The 19,142-nt window shown below is 44.2% G+C and overlaps 1 pseudogene; it reads right to left on the minus strand.

Annotated features, from left to right (window-relative positions):
• The window catches only part of LOC121872049, a 99,366-nt pseudogene that overhangs the window by 68,843 nt on the left and 11,381 nt on the right, over positions 1 to 19,142 (minus strand).

The following is a 19,142-nucleotide window of genomic DNA, read 5'->3' on the forward strand; positions in this document are numbered from 1 at the left end:
AAACCTATGCAGCCAACCAGAGGAAGCATTGAAGGGTTTGGGCTCTGCAATTCCCAGCTTACGTGACACTGCTGCGTATAGCTCACGTGCGTACTCCTGCACTGAGCGCGTGTCCACCGCCATGTTGCGTCGCGCCTGACGAACCAAATAACTCACCAGCAAATTTTCCACTTTTGCCAGCACCCTGTTCTGGCAATACCTGATAGATGAAGCACCTGCAGACTTTGTGATTTTCATGTGCTCTTTGATCTTGGCTGCATCCTTCTTGATCGTGCGAATCGTAGATTCGTTGACGCCATGCTGGCGCGCGAGATCAACTTGCCGTGTTCCTTTCTCCAAATCTTGAACAATTTGGTACTTCACCTCGTAGCTTAAGGAACGTCGTGTCTTCTTTGGCTTAGTGCCGCTGGGTCCAGGTAAGGAAAGGTCTCTCTCTGGGGGCGGTGGTGGTCCGGCGGAAGCCATTTTACGGAACAATGGATGCGCGTTTACACGGTGTGGCCTTGAGGGATGAAACTGCCGCAGCTAGGTCAAGCATCGTCTCTCCTCCCTCCCTCCCTCCCTCCCCGGGGTGGTCACATCATAATACAGTACTTTAAGCCAATTACAGCTAGCAGCAGAGGGGGGTAGGGATGCATGGCCAATCACAGTCCGATACGTCATATGACGTCAGTGATAACGCAACAAAGACACACACTGCGCAACCTTACCGCGCGGCTTGCCCAAGCGGAGGGAGAGGCAGGCAGGCGGGCAGGCGGGTGGCGCGTGGGGAAAATCTAAAAATAGCGTCTCGAGCCGGACACTCACCGCGTATATGATGAAAAATTCCGCGTTAAGTGAAAGTTCAGCTCTGGCAAGGCACCGCGTATATGATAAAACGCGCTAAGTGAAACCGCGTTAGGCGGGGTAATACTGTATATATATATATACATATATACACACACACATTTTTAAGTCCTTGTAAAGTAGTGGTGCATCTTATAGGATAGTAAATAAGGTACTTTTCCATAAATTTATGAAATTTGGCATTCCTTATGAGTCTAGTCAAGGTTTGCAATTAAGTTTTATTCAGTAGGCAAATCTTGGTGTACTGATAACTCCAATCACTCGTATCAAAAGAGAACAAAACATATTTACCTTTCCATATTTTGAAAAATGAAAATCCTGTTGTCACAATATCTAAATTAAAAAACAATAACTAAGCAATTTGGATACTGGTAATTAAAGTTATCTCTTTTCAAAATATATCTCTCAGACAGTGATATAAACTGCTAGCAGGAAAAAAAATAGTCTAACTGAAATTTTATTAATTTAGCTATTACTCACCTTTGAATATAGTGGTAAAAAAAAGTGACGTCCAGAGTGTACCTGTGCCTTTAAGCTGTAAAATTACCATACTTCCAGCTCTAAAATTAAAAACAAAATTTAACTATGAAATTTAGATTTGAAACCCCCACAGCAGTTTAAAACAAGGTATTTCATGGAGTATGTGTTGGGGAGAGGATTAATTCATAGGAGAGTATCCCCAATGTTGGTAACTAAGGCCGGATACAGTACAGCACCAAGAAAAGCAATTTCATGTATGTAAATAATGTTGAAACTAAAGCAAATGACTATTCAATATGAAAACTGATGCACTGACACTATCAAAATAATTCAGTAACATTATGCTAATATTACAGTCTTAAGAGAGGAGCCTAACACACCAATATTTATGAATACTAAAGACAATGGGAACTCACTTCCTTTACAAACATAAAATTATATCACATACTATATACAGTATACTGTATAGCTATCAATCATTGACTTGTCTACCTATCTATCCATCCATCCATTTATATTCCAACTAAATGGGAGGCCTGGGTGACTGTCATTTAAATTAATATTGAAAAATTGTTATAAAGAAAAAACTAATTTTTTTTATTTTCAACTTCAAACTTTTATCAAAGAATTTTATTTAAAATTCAATCCTAGAAGTTTGTCATCAACATATCTTTCTGGTAACCAACATTACTGTTTTAATTCGGCCATTAACAAAATTCTGCTCACTTCTGGTGCTCTCTCAACAACCAATGTAATTGGTCCCTATTAACTGTTGCTGCTCAGTGAGATATGTTGCCACATTGCCAAACTTGCAATATTTTTTCTTTTCAATTTATAAAATGCTATTGTAATGGTCACTAATAGTCCCATAAGTGAAGAGAGATTAATATACAGATTAACTCACCTGGATGAGAAGAAAAGACTACTGTACTGTATTTGTATGTATAATTTAAAAAACGCCAGAATAAAAGTGTAAAATAAAAAGTTATGAGAAACCAAGACATTGGAATTGGTAAAATTATCTACATAAAACTAAATTTGTTTCACCCTTTTAAGTCTAGCCACCACTATATAGCTAGAAGACTGGAACTGAAAGTAGCACATATTTCTATCATCCAAGATAAGGTCCATTAAACACTGGAAAGGATCAGTAACTTACGGATATGATGGTCCTACAATAAGGATAAGCATTCCAAGCTTCTTCGTGAACCTCCAGTGAGCCCTCTGGTGCCAAAAGTCGGATAAATGCCGGTACTTTGCTGACAATAAAAATCATTGGATTTTCAGAAACAATTTCAATTACCATTATGAAATATCCTGAAAGAAAAAATATACAAAACAATATCATATAACTATACAAATAGGAACACGTAATGTTATCAAGGAATGGTGAAGAACGAAATACGGACTGAACCTCCCTAATCTGGATCTCCATGAACTCAACACTTCCATGGCTTGGAAACTTAGGAAATACCATAATACATAAATAAATGCAAGTTCTTCCTCCTCCATTTATAAACATGGAGTGTGGATGATGATACAGTCAAAACAGTGTGCTAGTTGGTTCAGAAAACTAGGCATGCAAACTTTACTGACAAATTTTTAAATAATTCCTCCACTTCTAAATGAGTAATGTAACCTTCAAGTGAGTACAGGAGTTGCATTAAGAAATTAGATATGTGCACTGGGTGTTTAGAACATTTTGTATACAGTACTTGACTGTACGATATTACAAACATCTTTAATGACATACTTTAAGTAATAGGTAGTAGGTCGCTATCAAACAGGGAGGTACAGGTTGACAATCCCTTATCCGAAATCCTTGGGACCAGATGCATTTCGGTTTCAGTATGGTTAGGTTTTTTTTTTTTTTTTTAACAGGGATCAGCCCACCCGGGCACAGCAGGTCACTGACTCACATTGGGGCCAGGGGGTCTAAATAATAATATTAATAATATTAATAATATTATTATTAATAATATTATTATTAATATTAATATTAATATTAATATTAATATTAACATTAATATTAATATTATTAATAATATTAATATTAATAATATTAATAATAATAATAATAATAATAATAATAATAATCATAATAATTCATAGGTCTAGGTCATGTTTCTCACTTTTGATCTTTTTTTTCATTCTTGTATTTCTTTATCATTATTATATTTCATTATTACAGTATTATTGTTACTATTATTATTGTTGTTATCATTCTTATTTTATTTTTGTGTATTTTTTATAAAAATTTTTATTTACTATGAATAATTATTATTATTATTACTGTATTATCATTATTATTATTACCTGTATTATTATAATTATTATTACTATTACATTTTCACCCCCTAGGCCCCGATGTGGGTCAGTGACATGTGCCCAAGTGGGCTAATACCCATAAAAAAAATTGCTCCACAATTTTTTTTTTCTTCAGTTTTCAGAGCTTTTCGGTTTTCGGATAAAGGGTTGTCAACCTGTACTGCCACCTGGGAAGACATTGGAAGCATAATGTGTTGTCTAATGGTAGACCCTGCTGCCATATTGCATCACAAAAATTATGACCAAGTCCCAGGTTGCTGATCTGACTTTCTGCTGCTTTTTTTTTTTTTACGGGAACTAGCCAACCCGGGCACAGGTCAAACGACCCACAACGGAGCCTGGGGGCGAAAAAAAAAGAACGGAAAGAAATTGAAAATATAGAAAAAAAAAGTTATACTGTATTAATCTACACCACGAAGATGCCGGAAAACCAGCTTTTTAAAGTGAGACAGATTGTAAGAGCATGGAAACAGAAGAAGGAAAAGCATTCCACAGTTTGGCTGTGTGAGGAAAGAAGGAGGTACTATAACGGGCTATTCTCGTGTGACCGATATCAACAGAGAAATGGTGGGCACCGCGGGCAAGACGTGTGTTACGAACCCACGGCCTTACTGGCGGTACACAGGATGCCAAATCCCCTGAACATTGCCCGTTAAAGTACCTGTAAAAGAGAGAGAGTGAAGCAACATTGCGGCGAAGAGAAAGGGGAGAGAGATTGTCGACTAAAGGAGTTGAGTTAATAAGACGAAATGCCTTGGATTCCACCCTATCTAATAGTTGGACAGAAGAAGAGCCACCCCAGATATGAGAGCAGTACTCAAAGTTAGGACGAATGAATCCCTTATATACTTGGAGCAACTGCTCAGGAGTGAAGTAGCTGCGGCATCTATACAGCATTCCCAACTTTCGGGAGGCAGCTTTAGTTATACTAAGGATGTGTGATTTCCAGGACATATTGGAGGAAATGGTGAGGTCTAACATATTTATTTCAGAATTTGGGGGGATGATAGCGTCCTGAAATGTAATTGGTGGGAGATCGTCTACTTTACAAAGTGTAATTGGTAAATATTGAGTTTTGTTACTATTGAACTTAACCAAGTTTGTATCTCCCCATTCAGAGATGCTGCACAGATCCGCGTTGATAGAAGTAATGATATCAGTTCTAGAAACAGATCTAGTTTGAGAGTTAGGAGGAAGGGGAAAATGTGAGGAAGAGTGAAGAGTAGAATCATCGGCGTAAGAATGGATAGAATTAGTTGTAGTGTGAAGTAAATCATTGATAAAAAGAAGAAAGAGAGTTGGTGAAAGAACAGAACCCTGTGGGACGCCACTATTGGTAGAGAAAGAGCGAGAAATCGATCCCTCGACAACAACTGCCATGGATCGATTCTCAAGGAAGCTAGAGATGAGAGAACAAAGTGGGGGAGAGAAACCAAAAGAGGGAAGTTTAGATAGCAAAGACTTGCAGGGTCTCAATTGTTTCTCTTACTTTGACAACGCAACATACATACCCTGTATATCGTTTCTCACTATTGATCTTTTTTTTATAGTCCATTATTATTATTATCACTATTTTCATTATTATTGTTATTATTATATTTTTGCCCACAGGCCCTGATGTGGGTCATTGACCTATGCCCTGATGGGCTAATCCCCCCCAAAAATTTAATAAACACAAAATTAAAGAAAACAGCACATTATTACAGTACAGTATTGTGACAATACGAGAAAAAAGACAATACTGCACCAGCATTATATTTTAAAAATGCTTTATACTTAATACCTTTCAGGTATTTCTGATGCTTGAACAAAACAGTGATGATGCTTAACAGAACTTTGTCAACTTCAAGTAAAAATCACCGTATTTTGAAATACACGGGGCCCCCAAATTCGGATTTTTATTTTGTGGTCCTCTATTATTTGCAGACGACACACTGGATGTACCCAAGAACGTCTGTGGGTAGTTTTAAAGTTGCCGGCATTTTTGTGGCTGGGACAGGGAGCCATTTGTTCTGGAGACAGTAATTTCCTTTACCTGTATTGTAAATATGTGTGTGTGTGTGTGTGTGTGTGTGTGTGTGTGTGTGTGTGTAGACACACTGTACACACAAAACACATACAAATAAATAATAAACAGAAAATCCTCTCACAAATAATCAGAAACAAATTTATAAAAAATGTGAGTCTAGCATCAAGTCTGTGCTTTACTGTATTAATAAAGCACTTGATGAACACTTGGAAGCAATTTTGAATGGTTACAGTACATACAGTATTTATAGCAAAAACACTTAAGCACGCACGTACGCTGTGGAAGTCTAACAAAGACTGGGGATGCTGTGACGCTCCACGAGAGCGTAGCGCGCCAAGATGAGAGAGGGCGATACAAAGTAGTCCGTGATGACGTTATAACGAATCAGTCGGGATGTTGTCAGAACCATGGGTATCTAAGAAGTAGCGATGTTATAACGAAACAACGTTGTCGGGGGCAACGTTAAACGAGGACTTACTATATGTGTGTGTATACATACACAAAACATACAAATAAATAATATTGGTAAAATACTCTCACAAATAATCAGAAACTAATTTATTAAAAGTGTGACAGTCTACCCTCAAGTCCGTGCTTTATTAGTAAAGTAATAAAGCACAGACTTGAGGGTAGACTACCACACTTTTATAAAAAAAAATTGTGATTATTTGCAAGAGGATTTTCCCACTATTTTTTATTTGTATGTGTTTTGAATGTGTGTCTCTACACACGCATATATTTTCAATACAGTCGAGTTTGGATTTACGCGGTTTTCGTTTACGCGTTTTGTCATTTACGCGGTACTTTGCCAGAAGCGGGATGCTTGATTTACGCGGAGAGCGACTGGCGGTCCTTTCGCGCTGCGCCATTTTTGGATTCAAACCTCCCACCATCCCGCCATGTTGGGTAAGCGGTGCGAGTAGGTTGCGCAGTGTATGTCTCTGTTGCGTTATCGGTGACTTCATATGACGTATCGGACTGTGATTGGGCCACGCATCCTTACCTCCCTCCGCCGCTAGCTGTGATTGGTTTAATGTAATATGACGTGCCCTGCCACAGGAGGGATGAAGCCGCTGACCTAGCCGCATCAGTTACGATCCTCCCAGTAACCCCGTGTATACGGTGTTCTATTGTTCTGATAATCTCGCTAATCTCGTAAGAATGGCTTCCACTGGACCTCCACCACCACAGAAAAACCTTGCATTACCTGGACACAGCCGCCCTAAGCCAAAGAAGATACGACGTGCCCTAAGTTACGAGGTGAAGTACAAGATAATACAAGAGTTAGAAAAAGGAACAAGACAGGTTGATCACGCGCCAGCATGGTGTTAACGAATCTACGATCAGGGCGATCAAGAAGGATGCAGCCAAGATAAAAGAACACATGAACATCACAAAGTCTGCAGGTGCTTCAATGGTGAAGTACTGCCAGAACAAGGTGACTTCTCAAGAGGGAGAATTTACTTGTGAGCTACTTGATTCGTTAGGCACGACGGAACATGGCGGTGGACACGCGGTCGGTTCAAGAGTACGCACGTGAACTGCACGTAGCAGTGGCACGTAAGATGGGAATTGCGGAGCCCAAACCCTTCAATGCTTCCTCTGGGTGGCTGCAAGGGTTTAAGAAGAGGAACAAGATCACCAACATTAACATTGGTGGTGAAGGAGCGAGTGCTGACCGTGTTGCGGCTAGTGATTTTCCTCCGCTCTTACGTGACGTTATGGAGGAAGGACAGTACACCGACAACCAGGTGTTCAACATGGATGAATCCGGTTTGTTTTGGAAAAAGCTATCTTCCAAGACCTTCCTTGTCAAGTCTGCCAGCAAGTGTCGGGGCCGGAAGTTGCAGAAGGAGCGCATCACCGTTTTGTTTACCACCAATGCCTCCGGTACCTGTAAACTCAAGTTATCGGTGATCCACACAGCCCGCAAACTGCACGCCTACAAGAACACGGACATGACCAAGCTAAATGTCCACTGGCTACCCGCACGTAAGGCGTGGATGTTCTCTGCTCTGGCCCTCTCCTGGTTTGACGACTGTTTTGTTCACGACATCAAGAAATTCTGCGAGCAACAGAATGTTCCATTCAACATTTTGTTGCTCCCTAACAATGCACCAGGACACTCACCCCTACTGTTGGATCGTCACCCCAACGTAAAAGTGGTCTTTCCTTCCTCCCAACACTATGTCATTAATCCAGCCCATGGACCAGGAGTTGATATGCAATGTTAAGGCTGCATTCTCCGCAAAGAAGTTTAAGCTCCTGAACGATTGTACCAACACCAAGGATGAGTTGCGTAACCTGGGTGACACCAACAGCGAGAGTGACGAGGAACAAGAGTTGGCGGATCAAGAAGTTCGCGTCAAACAGTTTTGGAAGAAATTTAACGTCAAGAAAGCTGTTGACTTCTTGGTGGAGGCATGGGATCAGCTGTCTGTAGCAACAATTCGTCACGCATGGCGGCATGTGTTGCAAGGTATCCCAGGTGGGAGGCAGAGTCAACCTGTGACTGGTGAGGTTCAGTCTGTTGCAGTGGCAGTGGACCTTGCAAGAGAAGTTGCGCAGTGTTACAGCTGCAGGCTTCTCCGAGACCACCAACGACGACATTGTGGAGGTGATAAGGGATCCTGAGGTGACTGCCGACGAGATGTTAGAAGACGATCACGTCAGTGAAGAGAAAAGCGGTGCGTCATCCCGAGAAGTACACAAGTTAACGCATGGTAATGTTAAGGATGCCATCGAGTGTGCAGAGAAACTGAAGCTCATCCTTTCCAACGACCCTGAAGATAACCGCTATGAAGTCTTCCATAACCAGCTGTTGCACACTATGGAGCCGTACAACACGGACTTCTTCGCCCTCAACCCACCACAGCCAGCCCAAGCCAGTGACAGTGACGCTATGGACTTTGAGGGATTTGTCAGGGAGGCCCTGACAACTATGGTGGATAGTGATGGTGATTCACCTGAGGGCCAGTAATCTGCCCTCTGCCTCGGAACCAGCCGCCATTCCTGTACGCTGACCCATCTCTTCTACTAACGTAAGTGTTAAACCTAACCTAACCTTGATTTTTTCTAACCTAACCTTACGCAAGTGTTAAACCTTGATTTTTTCTTATCTAACCTAACCTGACGTAAGTGTTAAACCTTGATTTTTCTTTTACCTGGTACAGTATATTACTCTTATTTATATTTCTCTTCTATATTGTGTGTGTGTGTGCATACCATCATAAAATCAAGATGTTATTTTTATTACAACGGTATTGTGTCAGAAGTGGAGCTTGGGGGTGAGCCCAGTCTCTATTTCAATTAATCCCACATGTTCTGTTATTTCATTTACGCGTTTCTCGTTTTACGCGGTACAACGCGGGTTCAATTATCCGCGTAAATGAAAACCCAACTGTACAGGTAAAGGAAATTACTGTCTCTTGAACAAACGGCTCCCTGTCCCAGCCAGGAAAATGCCAGCAACTTTGAAACTCCCCACAGACTTTCTTGGGTACATTCAGGATGTCATCCGCGAATAATAGAGGACCACGAAATAAAAATTAGCGAACTTGGGAGAGGGGGGGGGCTGTACAATACAGTACATATATACAATCAGAAACAAATTTATTAAAAATGTGATAGTCTACCCTCAAGTCCGTACTTTATTAATAAAGTAATAAAGCAAAGACTTCAGGGTAGACTATCACATTTTTAATAAATTTGCTTCTGGTTATTTGTGAGAGTTTTTACCATTATTATATATTTGTGTGTGTGTGTTTGTGTTTCTCTGTGTCTAATACACATGCACATATATTTACATTACAGGTAACAGAAATAATTGTCCTAAGGGCAAACACAAAGGGCATATACATTTCTTTGTACACAAATAACACCCCCCCCCCCCGGGTCAGCAAATGTTTTTTGCGGCCATTTTGAGAACCCAACCCCAGTGAATTTGGGGGGGCCCCTGTACTACTGAAACTCCTCGGTATACAACCCCTCTATAGTAATGCTTTATTGGGAAGGCAAAAAAATTTTTTATTCAATTATATAAAGTGCTAAATGCTGTAGCTCATTACAGTACATTAAAGAAGATAAATTATTACCAAGTACAGTACAGTATTATATAGCATTGTGGTTCTCTACGTAATTTCTACCTTTAGCACACATAGCATGTAAACTCCCATTATCCTAACAATTCCACGATCCACCTCTACTCAGTCATTATGGTTGCCAGACTTGAGAGATTCAACTGTACAGCTAATAGATATCGATGTATGGGTAAGTGTGTCCAGCGTGTGTGGGCAGGCGTGTCCAGCGTGTGTGGGCAGGCGTGTCCAGCTGTGTGGGCAGGCGGTCCAGCTGTGTGGGCAGGCGTGTCCAGCGCAGGGCAGGCCGGTCCAGCGCAGGTGGGCAGGCGTGTCCAGCGTAGGCAGGCGTGGTCCAGCGTGTGTGGGCAGGCGTGGTCCAGCGTGTGTGGGCAGCGGTCCAGCTGCTGTGGGCAGGCGTGTCCAGCGTGTGGGCAGGCTGTCCAGCGTAGGGCAGGCGGTCCAGCCGTGGTGGGAGGCAGGCGTGTCCAGTGTGTGTGGGGGTAGGCGTGTCCAGTGTGTGTGGGGGGTACGGTCCAGTGTGTGTGGGGGGTAGGCTGTCCAGTGTGTGTGGGGGTAGGCGCATCAGTGTGTGTGTGGGGTAGGCGTGTCCAGCCGTGCGGGGGGTAGCGTGGTCCAGCGTGGGGGGGTAGGCGGTCCAGCGCGTGTGAAGGCTGTCCAGCGCGTATGCGGTAAAAGCGGGGGTAGGCGTGTCCAGCGTGTGCGGGGGCAGGCGTGTCCAGTGTGTGGGTAGGCGGTCCAGTGTGGGGCAGGCGGTCCAGCGCAGCGGGGTAGGCGTGTCCAGCTGCGTGGGAGGCGTGTCCAGCGTAAAAGGGGCAGGCGTGTCCAGCTGCAGCGGGGGTAGGCGTTCAGCGCAGCGGGGGGTAGGCGGTCCAGCGTGTGGGGGTAGGCGTATCAGCGGTGCGGGGTGGGCGGTCCAGCGTGTGCGGGGTAGGCGGTTCAGCGCAGCGGGGGTAGGCGTCCAGCGGTGCGGGGGTAGGCGCGTCCAGCGGTGCGGGGGGGCAGTCCAGCGTAGCGGGGTAGGCGGTCCAGCGTGTGTGCGGGGGTAGGCGTGTCCACGCAGCGGGGTAGGCGGTCCAGCGTGCGCGGGGTAGGTGTCCAGCGTGCGGGGGTAGGTGTCCAGCGGTGCGGGGGTAGGCGTGTCCAGCGTGTTGCGGGGGGGTAGGCGTGTCCAGTGTGTGGGGGGGTAGGCGGTCCAGTGTGTGCGGGGTAAGGCGCGTCCAGTAAAGCGGGGGTAGGCGTCCAGCGCAAAGCGGGGGGTAGGCGGTTCAGCGTGGGCGGGGGGTAGGCGGTTCAGCGGAGTGCGGGGGTAGGCGTGTTCATGCAGCGGGGTAGGCGTGTCCAGCGTGGTGCGGGGGTAGGCGGTTCAGCTGCAGCGGGGGGTAGCGGTTCAGCGCGGTGCGGGGTAGGCGGTCCAGCGTGCGGGGGTAGGCGGTTCAGCGGTGCGGGGGTAGCGGTTCAGCGTAGCGGGGGGTAGGCGGTCCAGCGTGTGCGGGGTAGGCGGTCCAGCGTGGTGCGGGGGGTAGGCGGTTCAGCGGTGCGGGGGTAGGCGGTCCAGCGTGGTGCGGGGTAGGCGGTTCAGCGCAGCGGGGTAGGCGGTTCAGCGGTGTGCGGGTAGGCGGTCCAGCGCGTGCGGGGGTAGGCGTGTCCAGCGCAGCGGGGAGAGGGTCCAGCGTGGCGGGGTAGGCGGTTCAGCGCAAAGGGGTAGGGCGGTCCAGCGGTGCGTGGGGGCGGTTCAGCGTGTGCGGGGGGAGTAGGCGTGCCCAGCGCGGGTAGGCGGTTCAGCGTAAAGCGGGGTAGGCGGTTCAGCGTGTGCGCGGGGGTAGGCGGTCCAGCGTGGTGCAGGCGGTCCAGCCGCAGCGGGGGTAGGCGGTTCAGCGCAGCGGGGGTAGGCGGTCCAGCGTGGGGGGTAGGCGTGTTCAGCGTGGTGCGGGGGTAGGCGGTTCAGCGGTGCGCGGGGGTAGGCGTGGTCTGAGCGGTGCGGGGGTAGGCGGTTCAGCGCAGCGGGGGTAGGCGGTTCAGCGTCAGCGGGGGTAGGCGTGGTTCAGCGGTGTGCGGGGGGTAGGTGTTCCAGCGTAAGGGGGTAGGCGTGGTTCAGCGCAGGGGGTAGGCGGTCCAGCGTGGTGCGGGGCAGCGAAGGGGGTAGGCGCAGCGTTGTGCGGGGGTAGGCGGTCCAGCTGCAGCGGGGGGTAGGCGTCAGCGTAAAGCGGGGTAGGCGGTTCAGCGGTGCGGGGTAGGCGGTTCAGCGCAGCGGGGGTAGGCGGTCCAGCGGTGCGGGGGTAGGCGTGTCCAGCGTGGTGCGGGGGGGTAGGCGTGTTCAGCGGGGGTAGCGGCAAGCGGTGGGGCGGTTCAGCGTAGCGGGGGTAGGCGGTTCAGCGTAGGCGGGGTAGGCGGTTCAGCGTAAAGGGGGTAGGCGGTTCAGCGCAGCGGGGTAGGCGTGGTTCCAGCGTGCGGGGTAGGCGGCAGCGTGCGTGCGGGGGTAGGCGGTTCAGCGTGGGGGTAGGCGGTTCAGCGTGTGCGCGGGGGTAGGCGGTCCAGCGGAAGGGGGGGTAGGCGGTCCAGCGTGCGGGGTAGGCGCGGTCCAGCGCAAAGGGGGTAGGGCGGTCCAGCGCTGCGGGGGTAGGCGGTTCAGCAGCGTGGGGGGTAGGCGGTTCAGCGTGGTGCGGGGGTAGGCGGTCCAGCCGCGGTGCGGGGTAGGCGGCGTCCAGCGCAGCGGGGGGTGTGGATGTCCAGCTGCAGCGGGGGGTAGGCGTGTCCAGCGGTGCGGGGGTAGGGTGTCCAGCGTGGCGGGGGTAGGCGGTTCAGCGTGGGGGGTAGGCTGTCCAGGCGTGGGGTAGGCGTGTCCAGCTGGGGGTAGGCGGCCAGCGTGGTGGGGGTAGGCGGTCCAGCGTGGGGGGAGGAAGGGGGGTAGGTGTGTCCAGCGTGTGTAGGTGTGTCCAGCGTGGGGGGTGTAGGTGTGTGTCCAGCGTGAGGGGGTAGGTGTGTCCAGCGTGGGGGTAGGTGTGTCCAGTGTGGGGGGTGTGTGTGGGTAGGTGTGTATCAGTGTGTGTGGGTGTGTTTCGTGTGTGGGTAGGTGTGTATCAGTGTGTGTATCAGTGTGTGTGTGTGTGTGTGTGTGTGTGTGTGTGTGTGTGTGTGTGTGTGTGTGTGTGTGTGTGTGTGGGTAGGTGTGTGTGTGGGCAGGTGTGTGGTGTGTATCAGTGTGTGTGTGTGTGTATCAGTGTGTGTGTGTGTGTGTATCAGTGTGTGTGCATCAGTGTGTGTATCAGTGTGTATCAGGTATCAGTGTGTGTGTATCAGTGTGTGTGTGTGTGTATCAGTGTATGTGTGTATCAGTGTGTGTGTGTATCAGTGTGTGTGTGTGTGTGTGTGTGTGTGTATCAGTGTGTGTATCAGTGTGTGTGTGTGTGTATCAGTGTGTATCAGTGTGTGTGTGTATCAGTGTGTGTGTGTGTGTGTGTGTGTGTGTGGTGAGTGTGTGTGTGTGTGTGTGGGTGAGTGTGTGTGTGTGTGAGTGTGTGTGTGTGTGTGGGTGAGTGTGTGTGTGTGTAAGTGAGTGTGTGTGAGTGTGTGTGTGTGTGTGTGTGTGTGTGTGTGGGGTGAGTGTGTGTATCAGTGTGTGTGTGTGTGTATCATGTGTGTGTGTGTGTGTATCAGGTGTGTGTGTGTATCAGTGTGTGTATCAGTGTGTGTGGGGGTGGGTATCAGTGTGTGGGTAGGTGTGAATCAGTGTGTGTGTGTGTGTGTGTGTGTGTGTGGGGGTAGGTGTATCAGTGTGTGTGTGTGTGTGTGTGTGTAGGTGTATCAGTGTGTGTGTGTGTGTGTGTGTGGGTAGGAGGTATCAGTGTGTGTGTGTGTGTGTGTAGGTGTGAATCAGTGTGTGTGTGTGTGTATCAGTGTGTGTGTGTGTGTGTAGGTGTGCATCAGTGTGTGTGTGTGTGTAGGTGTGTATCAGTGTGTGTGTGTGTGTAGGTGTATGTGTGTGTGTGGGCAGAGGTATCAGTGTGTGTATGTGTGTGGGTGTGTGTGTTTATGTGTGTGTGTGGGTGTATGTGTGTGGGTGTATCTGTGTGTGTGGGAAGGTGTGTATCAGTGTGTGTGGGAAGGTGTGTATCAGTGTGTGTGTGGGTAGGTGTGTATCAGTGTGCATTGGGTGCATGTATCAGTGTGTGTGGGTAGGTGTGTATCAGTGTGTGTGGGTAGGTGTGTGTCAGTGTGTGGGTAGGTGTGTATCAGTATGTGGGTAGGTGTGTATCAGTGTGTGTGGGTAGGTGTGTATCAGTGTGTGTGGGAAAGGTGTGTATCAGTGTGTGTGTGGGAGGTGTGTATCCAGTGTGTGGGTAGGTGTGTATCAGTGTGGGTAGGTGTGTATCAGTGCGTGTGGGTAAGTGTGTATCAGTATGTGTGTGTGGGTAAGACGTGTATCAGTGTGTGTGTGGAGCCAGGTGTGTATCAGTGTGTGTGTGGGTAGGTGTGTATCAGTGTGTGTGGAGTAGGGTGTGTTTCAGTGTGTGTGGGTAGGTGTGTTTCAGTGTGTGTGAGTAAGTGTGTATCAGTGTGTGTGTGGGTAGGTGTGTTTCAGTGTGTGTGGGTAGGTGTGTATCAGTGTGTGTGTGGGTAGGTGTGTATCAGTGTGTGTGTGGGTAGGTGTGTATCAGTGTGTGGCAACCTGTGGTGTAATGATCAGCATGCTTGCCTCGAAAGTGAGTGGTCATGGGTTCGATCCCCGGGCAAAGGTTAACAGACACAATGACACTTTCCCTTCTGTAATGCAGCAATAAGGCATAGGAAGGGATTTAACAATACTGTTTACAGTACTGTGCAGTATATTGTGTACGTGTACATGCACGTGTGTTTTATCCTTTGCCATTTTCATGTCTTACAACTCTCCCTGACAATTTGACCCCTTTTTTGGGGTACAGGTTGACAATCCTTTATCCGAAATCCTTGGGGCCAGAGGCATTTCGGATTTCGGAATTTTTCGGTTTTCAGATTTTTTTTTTTTTTTTTAATGTGTATTAGCCCACCCGGGCATAGATCACTGACCCACATTGGGGCCTGGGGGGCAAAATTATAATTATAATTATAATTATAATAATAATAATAATAATAATAATAATTATTATGATAATAATAATAATAATAATAATAATAATAATAATAATAATTATAATAATAATAATAATAATGATAATGATAATGATAATAATAATAATAATAATTCATAGGTCTAGGTCATGTTTCTCACTTTTGATGTTTTTCATTCTTGTATTTCTTTATTATTATTAGTATTTTATTATTACAGTATTATTGTTGTTGTTATTATTATTATTATTATTATTAATTTTATTATTATTATTATTATCATTATTATTTTATTTGGGTGTATTTTTGTCAAAATTTTTATTTACTATGAATAATTATTATTATTATAATTATTATTACTATTACATTTGCCCCCAGGCCCCAATGTGGGTCAGTGATCCATGCCTGGGTGGGCTAATCCCTGTTTAATAAAAAAAAAAAAAGCCCCACACCCAAAAAATAATAATTTCGGTTTTCAGAGCTTTTTGGAATTTCGGATCAAGGGTTGTCAACCTGTATCTGTATCCACTGATGCACCTCTCATAATGTGTTCGAGGATTAACGATAATAGAATGATACATAGGTACATATACTGTACAGTATTGACACTTACCTTTTTAGATGGTAAATTTTGTAAGTGTACTGCCCACTGTTGAATCTGTTACCTAAGAGGGGGTAGTTATCAAAGGGTTCATTTTTAAGAACCTCCACCCCCTCTCCTCCTCCCGTTTCATTTTTACTGGCCTCTGCTACACTATATAGCTGTGCCACTTGATACTGCAATGACACAAAGACTGAAATAAAGTCACTGGAGATTTGATAAGACATTCTTGATAATGATACAGGCACTGTAGAATATAGTAACACAAATACTGTACTGCACTGAATGAACATCATTAAAAAACTGATAAAGAAAACAACAAATACTATAAATTCGGATACACAAAAATCACTTGTATAAAATCCAAAACCGAGTCTGTCAATACTTTCTATATACTGTACTGTATAAGCATGACAGAAGAGAATTTATATCTACAATAAAGTAACAATGGTAGCAAATACTTTACTGTAAAGTACTGTACTATACACTATCAATTTTACTGCACTGTCTTTCAGTTCAATCACTCAACACTAACCTACTAAAAACAGCATGGTCTTTAATTTACTGATAGCTTCACAGCAAATGGTCCTTAATTCTATTGTTTATTTATATTGGGGCTCATATAACCGTATTGATGACCTGCAAAATATGGTCCAGTGTAAATAACATGAGGTGGTACTGTAAATAAGAGTACCTATTACACCTATCTATCACAACATAGCTGCATGGAAATAAGATGGCAAAAGAGTGGAAAAGGTATAAATAGAAAAAAAAAAGAGTTATACAGGTATACTGTATCTGTAAAACATCTTAAGAAATAAAAAAAAAATAAAAAAATTAATTCTGAAGAATTTATATCCAGTAATAACATCAGGAATCACATGGATGTATGTATTAAAACAAACTCTCAAAACCAAATTTAGTGCAATGAGCACCAGATGCCAACTTATCTAGCTAAACATATCAAAGTTTATAAGTATCATGTAACCACCTGTTCATGGTTACAAAAAAAATGTGTACAATGGTTCATGTTTGCAGCAAGTAGCTACAGTGCTAATACCCAAAGTTGGGTAAATGAAAGAAGCTTATTATTATAAGCAACACACTTCAGGTAGATGATGATAAAAGACTTCAAACAGAATACTGTACAGTAATGTACATACCTCCTCTACTGTGAGTGGCAGGATGACTCGACTGAAAAAATAAAAGTAAAATTAGTACCTCTCCTAAAAACAGTTATAAAATGATGAAGGAAACAACCAAGTAATGATTCTTAACTGACTAATAGAATGCAGTGTTGGCTCGCCTTTTGTATGACGTACTGAATATGTTCTTTAAATACAGATAATAATGAGCCATTAAGAATTAGCCATAGATAATAGAACATGAAGGTGATAGTTAATTAATATGAAATAGTATGGTGGTGTGGAAATAATTTGAAGGAGATATACAGGAAACACATTTATAAAAAAGGGGGTGACTGGGTGAAGAGAGACGTGTGTGAGAAGCATCTCGGTGGATGGACTCCTAGGCATGTGCCAAGATCATGCATGGCAAGAGTAGATGATCCTCAGCATGATGTACAAATTAAGCCTGTAATGATATGTGTCACACACCCTTCAAATAATTACTGTACAAATATTTTCTACAGGACCACTAGTAGTATGGTGTAAAGATATACCAACACAGTAAAACTATACTGTACCAATATTTTCTACAGGACCACTGGTAATATGGTGTAAAGATATACAGGTACTCCTCGACTTGCGACCTACTTGACTTAAGACCACCGCAGATGTATAAAATATTTTTCAAATTACGTATTTTCGAGTCCCGACGTTAGTGATCGCGCTGTGTACTGACAAAATTTCCGTTTGTAATTCCTTTTAAAATGGCTGGCAAGCGTAAAACTGAGAGTTCTCGTGGTGCTAAGAAGAAAAAGAGACCCCATTTTAGATTTTCTATGTATTATTTTCGCATTTTCGACTTACGATCTGGTCGTCGGTCCCTAACCCCGTCGTAAGTCGAGGACTAACTGTACCAATACAGTAAAACTATACTGTACTGTACATGCTTCCCATAGACATGATTCTGATCAGTGACCAACAGTAGGGTTCTTGAGAAAACTTAAAATAGAAGGCTCTCTACTATTAGTAGGGGATTCCAAATTGTGCTGCATGCCCTGAAAAGAACTTTTAAGTTAGCCCCACTGTCCTCCTCTGCTGCAGTACATAACAAAAATTCATCTAAAAATACTTAAAATACTACTATCCCAACAAACTGCAGAGGAAAGCACACTGTATGATGTAATGGGAACTATACTAGGTAATGGAAGAAAGAAGACGGTATTGTGATACTATAATATAGTATCACAAAATGAAAACTTTTCAAATCTGAAGATATCACATGATTCTGCACATAGAACTACATCATTAATACCATGGGCCGATTTTTCAAACTCAAAAAAAAAAAAATTCGCCTCCGTATGACACCCTATTACTATATGACCAACCCTAATGAGATGCATAACTATTCAAACAATGAATGAAATGATCATTTAAATGCAATATGAAATAAAAATATTATCTTGTGTAAGTAGAAATAACTTGATAATGGAGTGTACTGTACTGTATATTATTTTTTAATTTAATTCATCATCACTGCTTTATGGCTATATCTGCACTTGCATAGGTGAGCTGTGATTACCTGATGGCAGCTGCTGGGTAAAACCAGAACTATATGTCCCTCCACCCACTCCCCATCTCAAACCCAGGGCACCAGTTCAGAAAATGCAGAGACCAGGGGATGGCCACAGTTCTGATGACCTGGTTACCAATAGGCATGTTGAAGCAAAGCTTCATAACTGAATACCCTTCCTAAACACCAACCCACAGGGAGGGCTCGCCAGGCATGGTCACAACTTCCTGAGGTAATCAAAGATTATCTGCTTACCTTTAATTATGCTGCAAAGTCTACAATATATGCATGAACCTGCTGTGATTAGTAAACTCTTTGCAGCATTAAATATCAAGACAAAGTTAATACAAAAAAGATACAACCTTTTCATCATATGATACAGCAATAAAAAAGTTAATGGTGCCAAATATTACCATCTCCAATAGTCCAAGGCAAAAACAAGTCACTCTGCATCCCAAATTATAAATATTCATCATCTTTTACTTTTCAATGTGTAAGACCATCTTACTGAATGACTCTGCAAATGTTATTCATCAGATGTCCCTAATACTGCCACAGTAATAGAATCTGCGAATACCTGTCTAAATTTAATGATGCCTCAAACTGCTGTCTCATCTTAGAATTTGCTGGCACCCAAGAGTATGAAAAGTTCAGTATTCTGGGAATATGGGATAACAAGAGGGAAATCACTTTTAGATACTGCACCAGAAACAGGAGAGGAGGCTTCTGGAAAGTTGAGGATACGAGGAATTTCATGAGGAGAACCATTTTTACTTGCTTACAAAACAAATACCCTGATAACTTAACATAACCTCTGGACACATTAAATTGTTGAAACTGACAACATTTGTAACTTTATGCATGTATAGTGTTAAGAGGAAAGAACAATCTCCACAGCAATGGATAATGTTGTACAGTATTGATATACAGTATTATATACAGTATAAAGAAAATTTGTGGTGAAAGTTGCCAGCTGGGA

Source organism: Homarus americanus, unplaced genomic scaffold (genome assembly GCF_018991925.1).
Source record: "Homarus americanus isolate GMGI-L3 unplaced genomic scaffold, GMGI_Hamer_2.0 scaffold51476, whole genome shotgun sequence".
NCBI classification, from domain to species: Eukaryota; Metazoa; Arthropoda; class Malacostraca; order Decapoda; family Nephropidae; genus Homarus; species Homarus americanus.